We start from the raw sequence: 16,631 nt of genomic DNA, 5'->3' as shown, positions 1-16,631 counted from the left end.
GCCTGCAGGATTGTACTGGTGTTTGAACTGTTATGCACACCAGTGCCTGCAGGAATGTACTGTTGTCTGAACGGATAGGTATGCAAAACAAATGAACTCACAGACAGACTGGGGAATATGACATTACGTACACAGAAGGTGATAGGGTAACAAAATAACACAAAGTGAACAGAGAAGCCCAGAGGCTAAGAAACTGGGTGTCTCCCTAGTATTAGTAATGCTCAGATGGGAAAAGCAAGATGTTGTGTTTTAATACGTAGAGAACCCGAAATGCTGTTGCTATGGGCAACAGCAAAACCCTAAAGGGTTACCAACGGGTGTGGCAGTAAACTCCTTGGTCAGAGATGGAATGATAGACACAAGGAGAGTCTCCACAATCCTAATCCTCACTTGCAGTGCACAGGTTCATCTTACTGCCACTAAACTGACACCTGACACCTTGCACAGTGAGACAGGATTTAGGCAGGCAAGTCTTAGAATACAGCCGCAAACTTGCTAAGTTCACAGAGTAGTAAAAGAACCCCAGCAAGCTAAACGACTGACTCCAGTCTTACTGCTAGGTCTGGATTGGCAGAGTGTAGTACCAAATCCCCAGGCCTATTTGCAGTAAGCAACAACAAATACAAAGCTACACAGTACTGGCTAACTTTCAGGAACTGACTAACCAACAAAGATTCAGCAGCATCTGCTTAACCTGAGAAGAGGCCTTATAAAGCAGGTGCTGTCCACGCCCCACTCAGACCTCACAGACTGTGAGCACAAAAACCAGCACCGGATCCCCTGCCGTGCACAGAGCCTGTAACCACTGCACAGCAAAAGACCCGAACCGGAGTATCAGCTGCGCTCAGGTTACTCCGCTAGCACTTGTCTCCCGGTTGCCATGACAACGTGGCAGCACAGGGCAGGAGACCCTAACAGGAGCAAAGATACGTGAGTCCTTAACGCATTTCCCCACCTCCCTCCGGGTTCAGCGGCTTCATCAGCTTCATGAGCATACACCTATTCTGTCTGGCCAGACGCTATAAAGAATTAATTCCTGCTACATTGTCAAAAGGACTGTTTAAATCATAGCAACTAAGACATACACTGTAGAGGATAATAATTGTTGAATGAATTTTTATTTAAAAAATTTTTTTGTGTCTATAAGTAGATGGGAGCATCTTTCCTGATTAGTCTATAGCAGTGTCCAGATAGAAAAGAGCATATTTTATGTTTTTAAAATAATATATTTCATGTGTTGGAATTACCGGCCGGTGGTTATGGATGTTTTGATTTATTGAATTTTAATATTGTTATTTTTATTGGAATGAAGTAATAAACTTTTGCTCAATCTATATGCGCTGCAGTATTTTTGTCTTATTTGATTTTTTTTCTCTGATAAGGTTGAGTAGCCTTATTTTGCTGGCAGCATATAGATTGGTGTGTATCGAGCGCTTGGCTATATTTTGTTTTTGTCCTTTTTACTTGTCTCACAAGAGCCCTTACTTGGTTTTCCATGAAGATAGGGCTGAGTTACGAACTCGTCAACAATTTCTTCCTTCCATATAAACCAACCTATTGTGGTGCCAGTGGCTACTGACACCTTCGCTGCTTCAAAGTCTCTGTATGTGGTCAGGGCTTTGAAAATCTATGTCGCAGGAAAGGCTCAGATAAGGAAAACAGAGGCCCTGTTTGTCCTGTATGCTCCCAACAAGATTGGGTGTCCTGCTTCTAAGCTGACTATTGCGCGCTGGATCAGAGGGACGATTCAGCACGCTCATTCTACGGCAGGATTGCCGATACCGAATTGGGTGACTGCCCATTCTACTAGAAAGGTGGGCTCATCCTGGGCGGCTGCCCGGGAGGTCTCGGCATTACAACTTTGCCGAGCAGCTACTTGGTCAGGGGCAAACACATTTGCTAAGTTTTATAAGTTTGACACCTTGGCCGATGAGGACCTACAGTTTGGTCAATCGGTGCTGCAGGGTCATCCGCACTCTCCCGCCCGTACTGGAGCTTTGGTATATCTCCATGGTACTGAAGTGGACCCCAGCATCCTCTAGGACGTATGAGAAAACAGGATTTTAATACCTACCGGTAAATCCTTTTCTCCTAGTCCGTAGAGGATGCTGGGCACCCAGCCCAGTGCATACTTTACCTGCAGTTGTTAATTTGTTCAAAATGTTTTTAGCACGGTTGCTGTAATGTTCATGCGCGTTGGCATGTATTTTGTTGAATGCCATGTGTGCGGCATGGTTGAAGTATGGCAAATACAAAGAATATTAGCGCTTAATGGTCACAAATGCAAAGGCGTGTCACAAATAAAATCACAATTTATTATAAAATTATATAATTTTGAGCATGATAAAAATTAAATGTAATGCACATAAGTGGTCAATGCCACATAAAAACACTGAAGAAAAATGAATAGTGTGACTCCCAATATTGAATAATCCTAATGGAAAACTGATGATGCAATGGGCCTGTTCCTATGAAAGTCCCCTTGATTTTTAGGGCTCAATGTCCTATCCGTGGATTATAGTTACCACCAACATCTCTCGAGGTAATTAGGTGAATCTGCGTCCGCAAGAGTGCTGTTCCTCGGCGGGTGGTGAATTGTAGCTTTCCACGGTGAAATAGGAATGTCCTTGTGTGGTCCAATTAGTGATGTGCACCGGAAATTTTTCGGGTTTTGTGTTTTGGTTTTGGGTTCTGTTCCGCGGCCGTGTTTTGGGTTCGAACGCGTTTTGGCAAAACCTCACCGAATTTTTTTTGTCGGATTCGGGTGTGTTTTGGATTCGGGTGTTTTTTTCAAAAAACCCTAAAAAAACAGCTTAAATCATTGAATTTGGGGGTCATTTTGATACCATAGTATTATTAACCTCAATAACCATAATTTACACTCATTTCCAGTCTATTCTGAACACCTCACACCTGACAATATTATTTTTAGTCCTAAAATTTGCACCGAGGTCGCTGGATGGCTAAGCTAAGCGACACAAGTGGCCGACACAAACACCTGGCCCATCTAGGAGTGGCACTGCAGTGTCAGGCAGGATGGCCCTTCCAAAAAATACTCCCTGAACAGCACATGACGCAAAGAAAAAAAGAGGCGCAATGAGGTAGCTGTGTGAGTAAGCTAAGCGACCCTAGTGGCCGACACAAACACCTGGCCCATCTAGGAGTGGCACTGCAGTGTCAGGCAGGAGGGCCCTTCCAAAAAATACTCCCCAAACAGCACATGACGCAAAGAAAAAAAGAGGCGCAATGAGGTAGCTGTGTGAGTAAGCTAAGCGACCCTAGTGGCCGACACAAACACCTGGCCCATCTAGGAGTGGCACTGCAGTGTCACGCAGGATGGCCCTTCCAAAAAATACTCCCCAAACAGCACATGACGCAAAGAAAAAAAGAGGCGCAATGAGGTAGCTGTGTGAGTAAGCTAAGCGACCCTAGTGGCCGACACAAACACCTGGCCCATCTAGGAGTGGCACTGCAGTGTCACGCAGGATGGCCCTTCCAAAAAATACTCCCCAAACAGCACATGACGCAAAGAAAAAAAGAGGCGCAATGAGGTAGCTGTGTGACGACTAAGCTAAGCGACCCTAGTGGCCGACACAAACACCTGGCCCATCTAGGAGTGGCACTGCAGTGTCACGCAGGATGGCCCTTCCAAAAAATACTCCCCAAACAGCACATGACGCAAAGAAAAATGAAAGAAAAAAGAGATGCAAGATGGAATTGTCCTTGGGCCCTCCCACCCACCCTTATGTTGTATAAACAGGACATGCACACTTTAACCAACCCATCATTTCAGCGACAGGGTCTGCCACACGACTGTGACTGAAATGACTGGTTGGTTTGGGCCCCCACCAAAAAAGAAGCAATCTCTCCTTGCACAAACTGGCTCTACAGAGGCAAGATGTCCACCTCATCATCATCGTCCGATTCATCACCCCTTTCACTGTGTACATCCCCCTCCTCACAGATTATTAATTCGTCCCCACTGGAATCCACCATCTCAGATCTCCGTGTACTTTCTGGAGGCAATTGCTGCTGGTGAATGTCTCCATGGAGGAATTGATTATAATTCATTTTAATGAACATCATCTTCTCCACATTTTCTGGAAGTAACCTCGTACGCCGATTGCTGACAAGGTGAGCGGCGGCACTAAACACTCTTTCGGAGTACACACTGGAGGGAGGGCAACTTAGGTAGAATAAAGCCAGTTTCTGCAAGGGCCTCCAAATTGCCTTTTTTTCCTGCCAGTATACGTACGGACTGTCTGACGTGCCTACTTGGATGCCGTCACTCACATAATCCTCCACCATTCTTTCAATGGTGAGAGAATCATATGCAGTGACAGTAGACGACATGTCAGTAATCGTTGGCAGGTCCTTCAGTCCGGACCAGATGTCAGCATCAGCAGTCGCTCCAGACTGCCCTGCATCACCGCCAGCGGGTGGGCTCGGAATTCGTAGCCTTTTCCTCGCACCCCCAGTTGCGGGAGAATGTGAAGGAGGAGATGTTGACGGGTCGCGTTCCGCTTGACTTGACAATTTTCTCACCAGCAGTTCTTTGAATCTCTGCAGACTTGTGTCTGCTGGAAAGAGAGATCCAACGTAGGTTTTAAATCTAGGATCGAGCACGGTGGCCAAAATGTAGTGCTCTGATTTCAACAGATTGACCACACGTGAATCCTGGTTAAGCGAATGAAGGGCTCCATCCACAAGTCCCACATGCATAGCGGAATCGCTCTGTTTCAGCTCCTCCTTCAATGCCTCCAGCTTCTTCTGCAAAAGCCTGATGAGGGGAATGACCTGACTCAGGCTGGCAGTGTCTGAACTGACTTCACGTGTGGCAAGTTCAAAGGGTTGCAGAACCTTGCACAACGTTGAAATCATTCTCCACTGCGCTTGAGACAGGTGCATTCCACCTCCTTTGCCTATATCGTGGGCGGATGTATAGGCTTGAATGGCCTTTTGCTGCTTCTCCATCCTCTGAAGCATATAGAGGGTTGAATTCCACCTCGTTACCACCTCTTGCTTCAGATGATGGCAGGGCAGGTTCAGGTTTTTTTGGTGGTGCTCCAGTCTTCTGTACGCGGTTCCTGTACGCCGAAAGTGTCCCGCAATTCTTCTGGCCACCGACAGCATTTCTTGCACGCCCCTGTCGTTTTTTAAATAATTCTGCACCACCAAATTCAAGGTATGTGCAAAACATGGGACGTGCTGGAATTTGCCCAGATGTAATGCACGCACAATATTGCTGGCGTTGTCCGATGACACAAATCCCCAGGAGAGTCCAATTGGGGTAAGCCATTCTGCGATGATCTTCCTCAGTTGCCGTAAGAGGTTTTCAGCTGTGTGCGTATTCTGGAAAGCGGTGATACAAAGCGTAGCCTGCCTAGGAACGAGTTGGCGTTTGCGAGATGTTGCTACTGGTGCCGCCGCTGCTGTTCTTGCAGCGGGAGGCAATACATCTACCCAGTGGGCTGTCACAGTCATGTAGTCCTGAGTCTGCCCTGCTCCATTTGTCCACATGTCCGTGGTTAAGTGGACATTGGGTACAACTGCATTTTTTAGGACACTGGTGAGTCTTTTTCTGACGTCTGTGTACATTCTCGGTATCGCCTGCCTAGAGAAATGGAACCTAGATGGTATTTGGTACCGGGGACACAGTACCTCAAACAAGTCTATAGTTGGCTCTGCAGTAATGATGGATACCGGAACCACGTTTCTCACCGCCCTGGATGCCAAGGCCTCAGTTATCCGCTTTGCAACAGGATGACTGCTGTGATATTTCATCTTCCTCGCAAAGGACTGTTGGACAGTCAATTGCTTACTGGAAGTAGTACAAGTGGTCTTCCGACTTCCCCTCTGGGATGACGATCGACTCCCAGCAGCAACAACAGCAGCGCCAGCAGCAGTAGGCATTACACTCAAGGATGCATCGGAGGAATCCCAGGCAGGAGAGGACTCGTCAGACTTGCCAGTGACATGGCCTGCAGGACTATTGGCTTTCCTGGGAAAGGATGAAATTGACACTGAGGGAGTTGGTGGTGTGGTTTGCGCGAGCTTGGTTACAAGAGGAAGGGATTTACTGGTCAGTGGACTGCTTCCGCTGTCGCCCAAAGTTTTTGAACTTGTCACTGACTTATTATGAATGCGCTGCAGGTGACGTATAAGGGAGGATGTTCCGAGGTGGTTAACGTCCTTACCCCTACTTATTACAGCTTGACAAAGGCAACACACGGCTTGACACCTGTTGTCCGCATTTCTGTTGAAATACTTCCACACTGAAGAGCTGATTTTTTTGGTATTTTCACCAGGCATGTCAATGGCCATATTCCTCCCACGGACAACAGGTGTCTCCCCAGGTGCCTGACTTAAACAAACCACCTCACCATCAGAATCCTCCTTGTCAATTTCCTCCCCAGCGCCAGCAACACCCATATCCTCATCCTGGTGTACTTCAACACTGACATCTTCAATTTCACTATCAGGAACTGGACTGCGGGTGCTCCTTTCAACACTTGCAGGGGGCGTGCAAATGGTGGAAGACGCAAGCTCTTCCCGTCCAGTGTTGGGAAGGTCAGGCATCGCAACTGACACAATGGGACTCTCCTTTGGGATTTGTGATTTCGAAGAACGCACAGTTCTTTGCTGTGCTTTTGCCGCAAGTCTTCTTTTTTTCTAGCAAGAGGATGAGTGCTTCCATCCTCATGTGAAGCTGAACCACTAGCCATGAACATAGGCCAGGGCCTCAGCCGTTTCTTGCCACTCCGTGTCGTAAATGGCATATTGGCAAGTTTACGCTTCTCCTCAGACGCTTTTAATTTTGATTTTTGGGTCATTTTTTTACTGATCTTTTGTGTTTTGGATTTTACATGCTCTGTACTATGACATTGGGCATCGGCCTTGACAGACGACGTTGATGGCATTTCATCGTCTCGGCCATGACTAGTGGCAGCAGCTTCAGCAGGAGGTGGAAGTGGATCTTGATCTTTCCCTATTTTTTTAACCTCCACATTTTTGTTCTCCATATTTTGCGCACAACTAAAAGCCGCCATAGGTATACAATGTAGATGGGTGGATAGTATACTATTATTACTTATACTTATGGACGACGAGTGACGACACAGAGGTAGGTACAGCCGTGGCCTACCGTACTGCTATATATATAATATATACAGAATAATAATAACGGACCTGGTGGACACTGTCAGCAGACTGCTAAACTAGTATGAAGAAAAAAAAAACACCACAGGTATACAATGTAGATGGATGGATAATATAGTATTATATTACTTATGGACGACGAGTGACGACACAGAGGTAGGTACAGCCGTGGCCTACCGTACTGCTGCTTATATATATAATATACTGTATAACGGACCTGGTGGACACTGTCAGCAGACTGCTAAACTAGGATGAAGAAAAAAAAAACCCACAGGTATACAATGTAGATGGATGGATAGTATAGTATTATATTACTTATGGACGACGAGTGACGACACAGAGGTAGGTACAGCTGTGGCCTACCGTACTGCTGCTTATATATATAATATACAGTATAACAGACCTGGTGGACACTGTCAGCAGACTGCTAAACTAGGATGAAGAAAAAAAAAACACCACAGGTATACAATGTAGATGGATGGATAGTATAGTATTATATTACTTATGGACGACGAGTGACGACACAGAGGTAGGTACAGCCGTGGCCTACCGTACTGCTGCTTATATATATAATATACTGTATAACAGACCTGGTGGACACTGTCAGCAGACTGCTAAACTAGTATGAAGAAAAAAAAAACACCACAGGTACACAATATAGATGGATGGATAGTATAGTATTATATTACTTATGGACGACGAGTGACGACACAGAGGTAGGTACAGCCGTGGCCTACCGTACTGCTGCTTATATATATAATATACTGTATAACGGACCTGGTGGACACTGTCAGCAGACTGCTAAACTAGGATGAAGAAAAAAAAAACACCACAGGTATACAATGTAGATGGATGGATAGTATAGTATTATATTACTTATGGACAACGAGTGCACTGACGACACAGAGGTAGGTACAGCCGTGGCCTACCGTACTGCTGCTTATATATATATAATATACTGTATAACGGACCTGGTGGACACTGTCAGCAGACTGCTAAACTAGTATGAAGAAAAAAAAACACCACAGGTATACAATGTAGATGGATGGATAGTATAGTATTATATTACTTATGGACGACGAGTGACGACACAGAGGTAGGTACAGCCATGGCCTACCGTACTGCTGCTTATATATATAATATACTGTATAACGGACCTGGTGGACACTGTCAGCAGACTGCTAAACTAGGATGAAGAAAAAAAAAACACCACAGGTATACAATGTAGATGGATGGATAGTATAGTATTATATTACTTATGGACGACGAGTGACGACACAGAGGTAGGTACAGCCGTGGCCTACCGTACTGCTGCTTATATATATAATATACTGTATAACGGACCTGGTGGACACTGTCAGCAGACTGCTAAACTAGTATGAAGAAAAAAAAAACACCACAGGTATACAATGTAGATGGATGGATAGTATAGTATTATATTACTTATGGACGACGAGTGACGACACAGAGGTAGGTACAGCCGTGGCCTACCGTACTGCTGCTTATATATATAATATACTGTATAACGGACCTGGCGGACACTGTCAGCAGACTGCTAAACTAGGATGAAGAAAAAAAAAAACACCACAAGTATACAATGTAGATGGATGGATAGTATAGTATTATATTACTTATGGACGACGAGTGCACTGATGACACAGAGGTAGGTACAGCCGTGGCCTACCGTACTGCTGCTTATATATATAATATACTGTATAACGGACCTGGTGGACACTGTCAGCAGACTGCTAAACTAGTATGAAGAAAAAAAAAAAACACCACAGGTATACAATGTAGATGGATGGATAGTATAGTATTATATTACTTATGGACGACGAGTGACGACACAGAGGTAGGTACAGCCATGGCCTACCGTACTGCTGCTTATATATATAATATACTGTATAACGGACCTGGTGGACACTGTCAGCAGACTGCTAAACTAGTATGAAGAAAAAAAAAACACCACAGGTATACAATGTAGGTGGATGGATAGTATAGTATTATATTACTTATGGACGACGAGTGACGACACAGAGGTAGGTACAGCCGTGGCCTACCGTACTGCTGCTTATATATATAATATACTGTATAACGGACCTGGTGGACACTGTCAGCAGACTGCTAAACTAGTATGAAAAAAAAAAAACACAGGTATACAATGTAGATGGATGGATAGTATAGTATTATATTACTTATGGACGACAAGTGCACTGACGACACAGAGGTAGGTACAGCCGTGGCCTACCGTACTGCTGCTTATATATATAATATACTGTATAACGGACCTGGTGGACACTGTCAGCAGACTGCTAAACTAGTATGAAGAAAAGAAAAAAAAAACACCACAGGTATACAATGTAGATGGATGGATAGTATAGTATTATATTACTTATGGACGACGAGTGCACTGATGACACAGAGGTAGGTACAGCCGTGGCCTACCGTACTGCTGCTTATATATATAATATGCTGTATAACGGACCTGGTGGACACTGTCAGCAGACTGCTAAACTAGTATGAAGAAAAAAAAAAACACAGGAGTGTTTTTCAGGCAGACAAACGTATACTGGACTGGTGGTCACTGTCAGCAAAACTGTGCACTGTACTCCTGCTATAACTGCTCCCCAGTCCCCACAATTAGGCAGTGTGAGCAGAGCAGTGCACTCTGCACAGATATATCATGCAGCAGTGCAGCACACTGAGTGAGCACAGATATGGTGGAGCGTTTTTTTCAGGCAGAGAAACAAAGGATTAAACTCACTGGTGGTATAATCAAAACCCTGCACTGTACTCCCTAACAGCTGCACCCCGTCCCCAATCCTCCCCACAATTATAACTAACTAAGTCACTCTGTGTTCTACTATAACGGAGAGGACGCCAGCCACGTCCTCTCCCTATCAATCTCAATGCACGTGTGAAAATGGCGGCGACGCGCGGCTCCTTATATAGAATCCGAGTCTCGCGAGAATCCGACAGCGGGATGATGACGTTCGGGCGCGCTCGGGTTAACCGAGCAAGGCGGGAGGATCCGAGTCGCTCGGACCCGTGTAAAAAAAAGGTGAAGTTCGGGCGGGTTCGGATTCCGAGGAACCGAACCCGCTCATCACTAGGTCCAATAGAGGATGTTCAACGGGGACTTTGTCCAGGTCCAATGTTTCCAGAAGGTAGGGAGTGAACACCTTCAGACAAGTCTCACCAACGCGTTTCGTTGCATACAAGCAACTTTTTCAAGGTGCTAGTAGTCCTGCTGGTGATGGTTTATATACCCTACCAATATGGTTGCTCATTAGCATATGTGATTAGTTGTGACCGCCTATTAACATTAAATGACCAAATAATGACAGACATTGGAGGTTAATCAATTAGTAATTTAAAAGTATAAAAATACATCTGCTATATGGATCGTTATTTATATAGCTTAAAAAACATCATTTAATAAAAACCGGCATGGTTGAAGTGTGAGCTGGTATGAATCTCACCATTAACTTAAAAGTAAATTCTATTCTCGAAATGTCAGTCTCCCTGGGCACAGTTCCTATACTGAGGTCTGGAGGAGGGGCATAGAGGGAGAAGCCAGTTCACACTCTGAAAAAGTCTTAAAGTGCTCATGGCTCCTGCGGAACCAGCTATAACCCATGGTACTGAAGTGGACCCCAGCATCCTCTACGGACTAGGAGAAAAGGATTTACCGGTAGGTATTAAAATCCTGTTTTTGGATATATATAATTATAGTTATTGTTACATTAAATATCAAGAACACCGTGTAAGAATACAGTGTGTGGGATCAAATTGTAATTCGGTAGTTGCGAGAATATGGTCAAATATTTCGGCAACAAGTTATTAGCAATACCGGATTCATGTATATTACTGTAAGATAATGTGGTGTGTTTGACTGGTCTTGGGGCAGGAACTTAGATGTAAACAAACAGTAATCACATCTCAGGACTTAGTCATCGCCCACCGGTTGAGCTGACCAATGATCCCCAGTGTACTGGATATGTCCCACCCCCGGACCAATGGAAGAAGAGCATACATTCCCTATTGTACTACCGTTTGAACTATTGTATAAAAGAGCACACTCCTGGCCCAGGTAGAGAACTCGCCTATCTCAGAACTATCACACACACACTTTCATACACACACACATTCACACAACCACACACACATACACTCACACACACACACTCTGCTCTGATGACTGGCTGCCTGCACCAGGGAAACTAGCGTATGTATGACGGTAACTGTTACTATTGTATTGGTATAGTTGTATTGCTAATTGTACTTGCATTTATTTCTCGTGTCTGTTGTATATTATTGTACATTTATTGTATCTTTGAATTGTATTGTGTTGCTACAGTGTAGCATTGTTATCCCCTTGTGTCCGCTAGGGACTAATATATATGGTTATTGGGTTGGACCTTTAATCCAAATTTACACCTCTGTCTCGACTAAGTTATTTTGTTAATCTGACGAAGTGTCAGGGACGCTTCCGATACTATACTAAGGTTTAAGTGTGTTATATTGCTGTAGCCATATATATATTCATCAAGGTATTAGGAGAGCGCCACAACGCTCAAAAGGTACGGTAAGTGGCGCTACGCATAGGTACGCCCGTAGCTAGGAATAAAGTGTAAACAGTTAGCGTAACATTGAGGAAACTGCGCAACTGACTTATTGTCCATCGGTTTACTTTAAAACAGTTTATAACAGTTGGGGGCTCTAGCCAGCCGTTACATACTTTAAAACAAGTACCATACGCAAGACTTAAGTTTATCAGCAAAGGGTGGGATTGACGTCATCAAACACGTGCTGGAAAAACCAAGTCTGCGTCGGTACAACGTTTGAAAGGTGCTAACGTGAACCTGCGGACAATAAGCTCAGTCTCTTGGTATATTGTAATAATCATATATTGTATTTTTCTGCTGCGGGGTACACTGGGCTCCACAAGGATTCACATCGGGGTGTGGAGTAGGATCTTGATCCGAGGCACCAACAGGCTCAAAGCTTTTGACTGTTCCCAAGATGCACAGCGCCGCCTCCATGCACAGGGAGCTCAGTTTGTAAGTTGGTGACATGCAGTATGCAGGCACTTGACAGGAGGCTGCCTATTCAGAGCTTCATTTTACAGAAAAAGAAGAAGATTCTTGTACAAGAATACTACAGGGCTGCTGCAGGCAAGGTCTCATGGACTTCCCTGCACGCAGCTCCATCACCTCCAGCGGCGCTGTATACTCCCGCGCCCTGGTTGCCGGGTCACTGCAGCGTAGGCGCCGGCTTCTTCTAAAAGTGAGTCACACACGCCGCCGTCTCCCGGATAGTGGGGCTGCAGACAAGGGGAAGATAAGGGGCTCCTGTGCCCGCTCTTTACCACGATCCAGCGCGGCCGTAGGAGGCGGGCCGCACGCTGGCGTGGACACTGAATACTGGGCAGCCGCTCCACTAGCCACCAGGGTCGACTCATGGGCACAGGTCAGGGGGACATTTTAATGTAAACCTCCATTTTTACACTGCCCGCAAGCACCCGGTGGGGATGCCAGCAGGGGGACCAGGTCGGACCTGAGGCCCCAGCCCCAGGGTGCCATTTCAGCAATGTTCCCGCCCTGGAGCTGCTTCCTTCTCCCTCACTCCCGGTCAGCAGCCATTACAGACAGAGCCTTGCTGTTCCTGGGACTGCTAGGGCAAATCCTCCTCTGTGGAACTGCCTAATTGCCAGTGCTGTGCTTCCTACAGGACACTTAAGTATTTTACCTGTCACTGGGACAGTGTTAGTTAAGAAAGAGTGCATACTGTCAGGGTTGTGTGGTACAAACACCCTGTGATATACATCCAGTGTTTACTGCGTTTGTTATATCTATTGTTATCACATATAGCCATACTGAGTATTACTTTGTATTGCTAGTCCAGTGCAGTTTTATGGTACATCATTTCTGCAAGGTACGCTTGTGACTATATACGTGTGTGTACATGTAGCTGCTGCGTGGTTGCCTTATTGCAGGGTATTTCACTCAGTGGGCTATTCCTATATTGCTATACCTGAGGAGGCCAAGTGTTTCGGGTTTTTCTTTATGTTAATATAGGATTGTATCACAAGATATACTGCCGGTGTATTTTTACTTGTGATTTATAGTCACCATGTAATCTAGATCTCTTGAACTCCCGGTTTGTGCTATCTTAGGCACCCTTTCTGAGAGTTCTTGCGAAGTATAGTGCTGCTACACGTACCAGGTTGCCCATTATTGTGCACATAGTTATGTCTGCTAAGTGTGGCAACAACGCTGGGGCTTCTCCCACACTGCGTGGTAGTGAGGCCGCGGGCGTAATGGAGGATAATATGGCAGCTGAGAGTTCAGGTTCAGGGGGGTTCCTTACCCGCCAGTGGGTCAGTAGCACCTGGGGCATTACAAGACCCACCTTGGGCTACATTTTCCACATTGTTAAACACGCTTGTGACTAAATTAACGCCACCTGTGGGACCACCTGTGCCACTGCAACAGATTATGGTCCCTGCTGTGAACCCGCCATGGGCGGATCATCTTTCCACTCAGTTACAGCATTTGAACCGATCTATGACTAAATCTAAGTGTCACTCTCGCCTGCCTAAGACTAAGTCATCTTCTAAATGGGCCATTACCTCCTCACAATCCACTGCTATTCCAGACACATCTTCTGACGAGGACGGTGCATATACTGACCCCACGGACACTGACACTGATGTTTCGGATGGGGAAGGCAAGTCATCGGTGGATGTCCCGGATTTGATTGAGGCGATACGGCTCATTCTTCAGGTGTCTGATGATTCTGAGCCTGAGACTGTCTCCAAGAAACCGGATAGGTTTAAACGTAAGAAGGTGGTAAAACAAGTTTTACCCCATTCTAAACATCTGGTTGACATACGTCAGGAATCCTGAGAAAATCTGGGGACCAAATTGACACCGAATAAGAGACTGTTGACTCGCTATCCTCTCACTGCGGAGGTGTGTAAAAATTGGGAAACCCCTTTGCCTGTAGATTCTCATGTGGCGCGTATGGTTGTTTCTCTGAAGGATCCGACGGATCGACGTGTGGAGGGCTGTTTAAAAGCGATATATACCCTAACGGGGGCTGTGCATAGGCCAACAATTGCAGCGACTTGGGCTGCTGAAGCTGTTGAGGCGTGGGCTCAGGAACTTGAGGTGGAACTGCCTTCCAATGCATCTGAGCATGCTCGACAATGTCTCTCATATATTGCCACGGCTTCTCTGTACCTTAAGGAGGTGGCCTCCGATGCCGGGGTGCTCGTGGCCAAGGCTGCTACTACGTCCGTCTTGGCCAGACGTATCCTTTGGTTGAGATCCTGGTCGGTGGATATGGATTCCAAGAAAACCCTGGAGGTACTTCATTTCAAGGGAGACATTCTCTTTGGAGAAGACCTCAATGAGATTGTGGCTGACCTGGCTACTGCTAAGACAGCTTGCCTACCTAGTACGGCACCTTCCACACAGAAGGCTAAAAGTACTTTCCCTCTGCCGTTTCGTCCTTCAGGAAAAGCAAAAGGTCAGGCGTACCTGGAGCAAGCTCGTGCTTCCAGACCTGCCAAGCCCAGACCGAAGCGTGCCCGTCAGCCAGCTTCCAAAACTGACAAGCCTGCCGCATGAAGGGGCGGGCCTCCCTCTGGGGGATCCCAGGGTGGGGGGCCGACTTCTAGGTTTTGCCCAGGAATGGTCGAAGACCACTTCAGATACCTGGGTGAGGGAAGTCATCGCTCAAGGTTACGCCATACCTTTCAAGAATCGTCCCCCTCATCGATTTTGCCTGACAGATGTGCCTCTGGATATGGCAAAAGCAAACACGTTGCACTCGGTGGTACATTCCCTCCTGACCACAGGAGTGGTAGTGAAAGTGCCTCTGGCTCAGAGGGGCATGGGGTTCTATTCACGGCTGTTTCTAGTCCCGAAACCGAACGGATCCTCGCAGCCCATTCTCAATCTGAAGTCCTTGAACAAGCATGTGTGGATCTCCAAATTTTGTATGGAAACGCTGCACTCTATTGTTCTGGCCATGGAGCCTGGGGACTATATGGTCTCCCTGGAAATACAGGATGCCTACTTACATATTCCTATTGAGGTGTATCAACAATTTCGGGCGTTACCCTTTGGTTTGACAACTGCTCCGCGAGTTTTGACCAAAGTAATGGCGGTCATGACAGCTACACTCCGCCGTCAAGGGGTCAGGATCCTACCGTACTTGGACGATTTGTTGATCCTGGCAATTTCCCCAGAACTTCTCCTGTGTCATCTCGATCTTACGGTCCAGTGCATGAAAGACCACGGGTGGCTAATCAACTGGAAGAAATCCTCCCTGGTTCCTGCTCGGAGCATTTTACATCTGAGAGCATTATTGGACACTCGCAACCAATGGTTGTTCCTGTCTCAGGAGAAATTCCTGAAGCTTCAGGACAGAATTCGATGGTTCCTATCTCGTCCGCAAGTGTCGATACATTCGGCAATGCAATTGCTGGGTCTCATGGTGTCGGCTTTCGACATGGTGGAGTATGCTCAATTCCACTCTTGCCCTCTGCAGAAGTTAATTCTGACCAAGTGGGATGGTCTGCCTCACCGGATCAGATCTCACATGATCTCCTTGTCTCCGGAGGTCCGCCTGTCACAGCTGGTGGCTTCAGGACCAACAATTGAGCAGGGGCCGTCCCTTCTGGATATCCGACTTGGTCCTTCTGACAACGGATGCCAGTCTGAGAGGTTTGGGCGCGGTGTTGGAACAACACTCTCTTCAGGGTCGATGGACCAAGGAGGAGTCTCTGCTCCCGATCAATATTCTGGAACTGCGGGCAGTGTTCAACGCGTTGACAATGGCCCAGTATCTGATACAGAACAGACCTGTTCAAGTACAGTCGGACAACGCCACCACGGTGGCGTACATAAATCATCAAGGCTGCACTCGAAGCCGCATGTCAATGAGGGAAGTGTCAAGGATTCGTCAGTGGGCGGAGTGCCATCTGCCGGCCATATCTGCTGTGTTCATTCCGGGCGTCCTAAACTGGGAAAAAGGATTATCTCAGTCGTCAGGACGTGCATGCATAAGAGTGGAGCCTCCATCCTGAGGTGTTTCAACTTCTCGTCGACACGTGGGGCCTTCCAGATGTGGATCTGATGGCGTTTTGACACAATCACAAGGTTCCGGTCTTCGGAGCAAGGGCAAGGGATCCCCAGGCTGCGTTCATGGACGCTATGGCAATTCCATGGAACTTTCATCTACCGTACGTGTTCCCTCCGGTGTCACTCCTGCCCAGAGTAATACGTAAGTTCAAGCAAAAAGGAGGAAACCTGCTTCTGGTTGCTCCAGCATGGCCCAGACGGCACTGGTTTTCCGATCTCCTGGGTCTCTCGTGGGATCGTCCCCTTCTACTTCCACAACATCCAGACCTCCCCGTTCAGGGCCCTTGTGTTTACCAGGATTTGGCCCGTCTGGCTTTG

The sequence above is a fragment of the Pseudophryne corroboree genome, unplaced genomic scaffold, assembly GCF_028390025.1.
Source record: "Pseudophryne corroboree isolate aPseCor3 unplaced genomic scaffold, aPseCor3.hap2 scaffold_650, whole genome shotgun sequence".
In the NCBI taxonomy this organism is placed as follows: Eukaryota; Metazoa; Chordata; class Amphibia; order Anura; family Myobatrachidae; genus Pseudophryne; species Pseudophryne corroboree.
Note: the sequence above shows the minus strand (reverse complement) of the source record.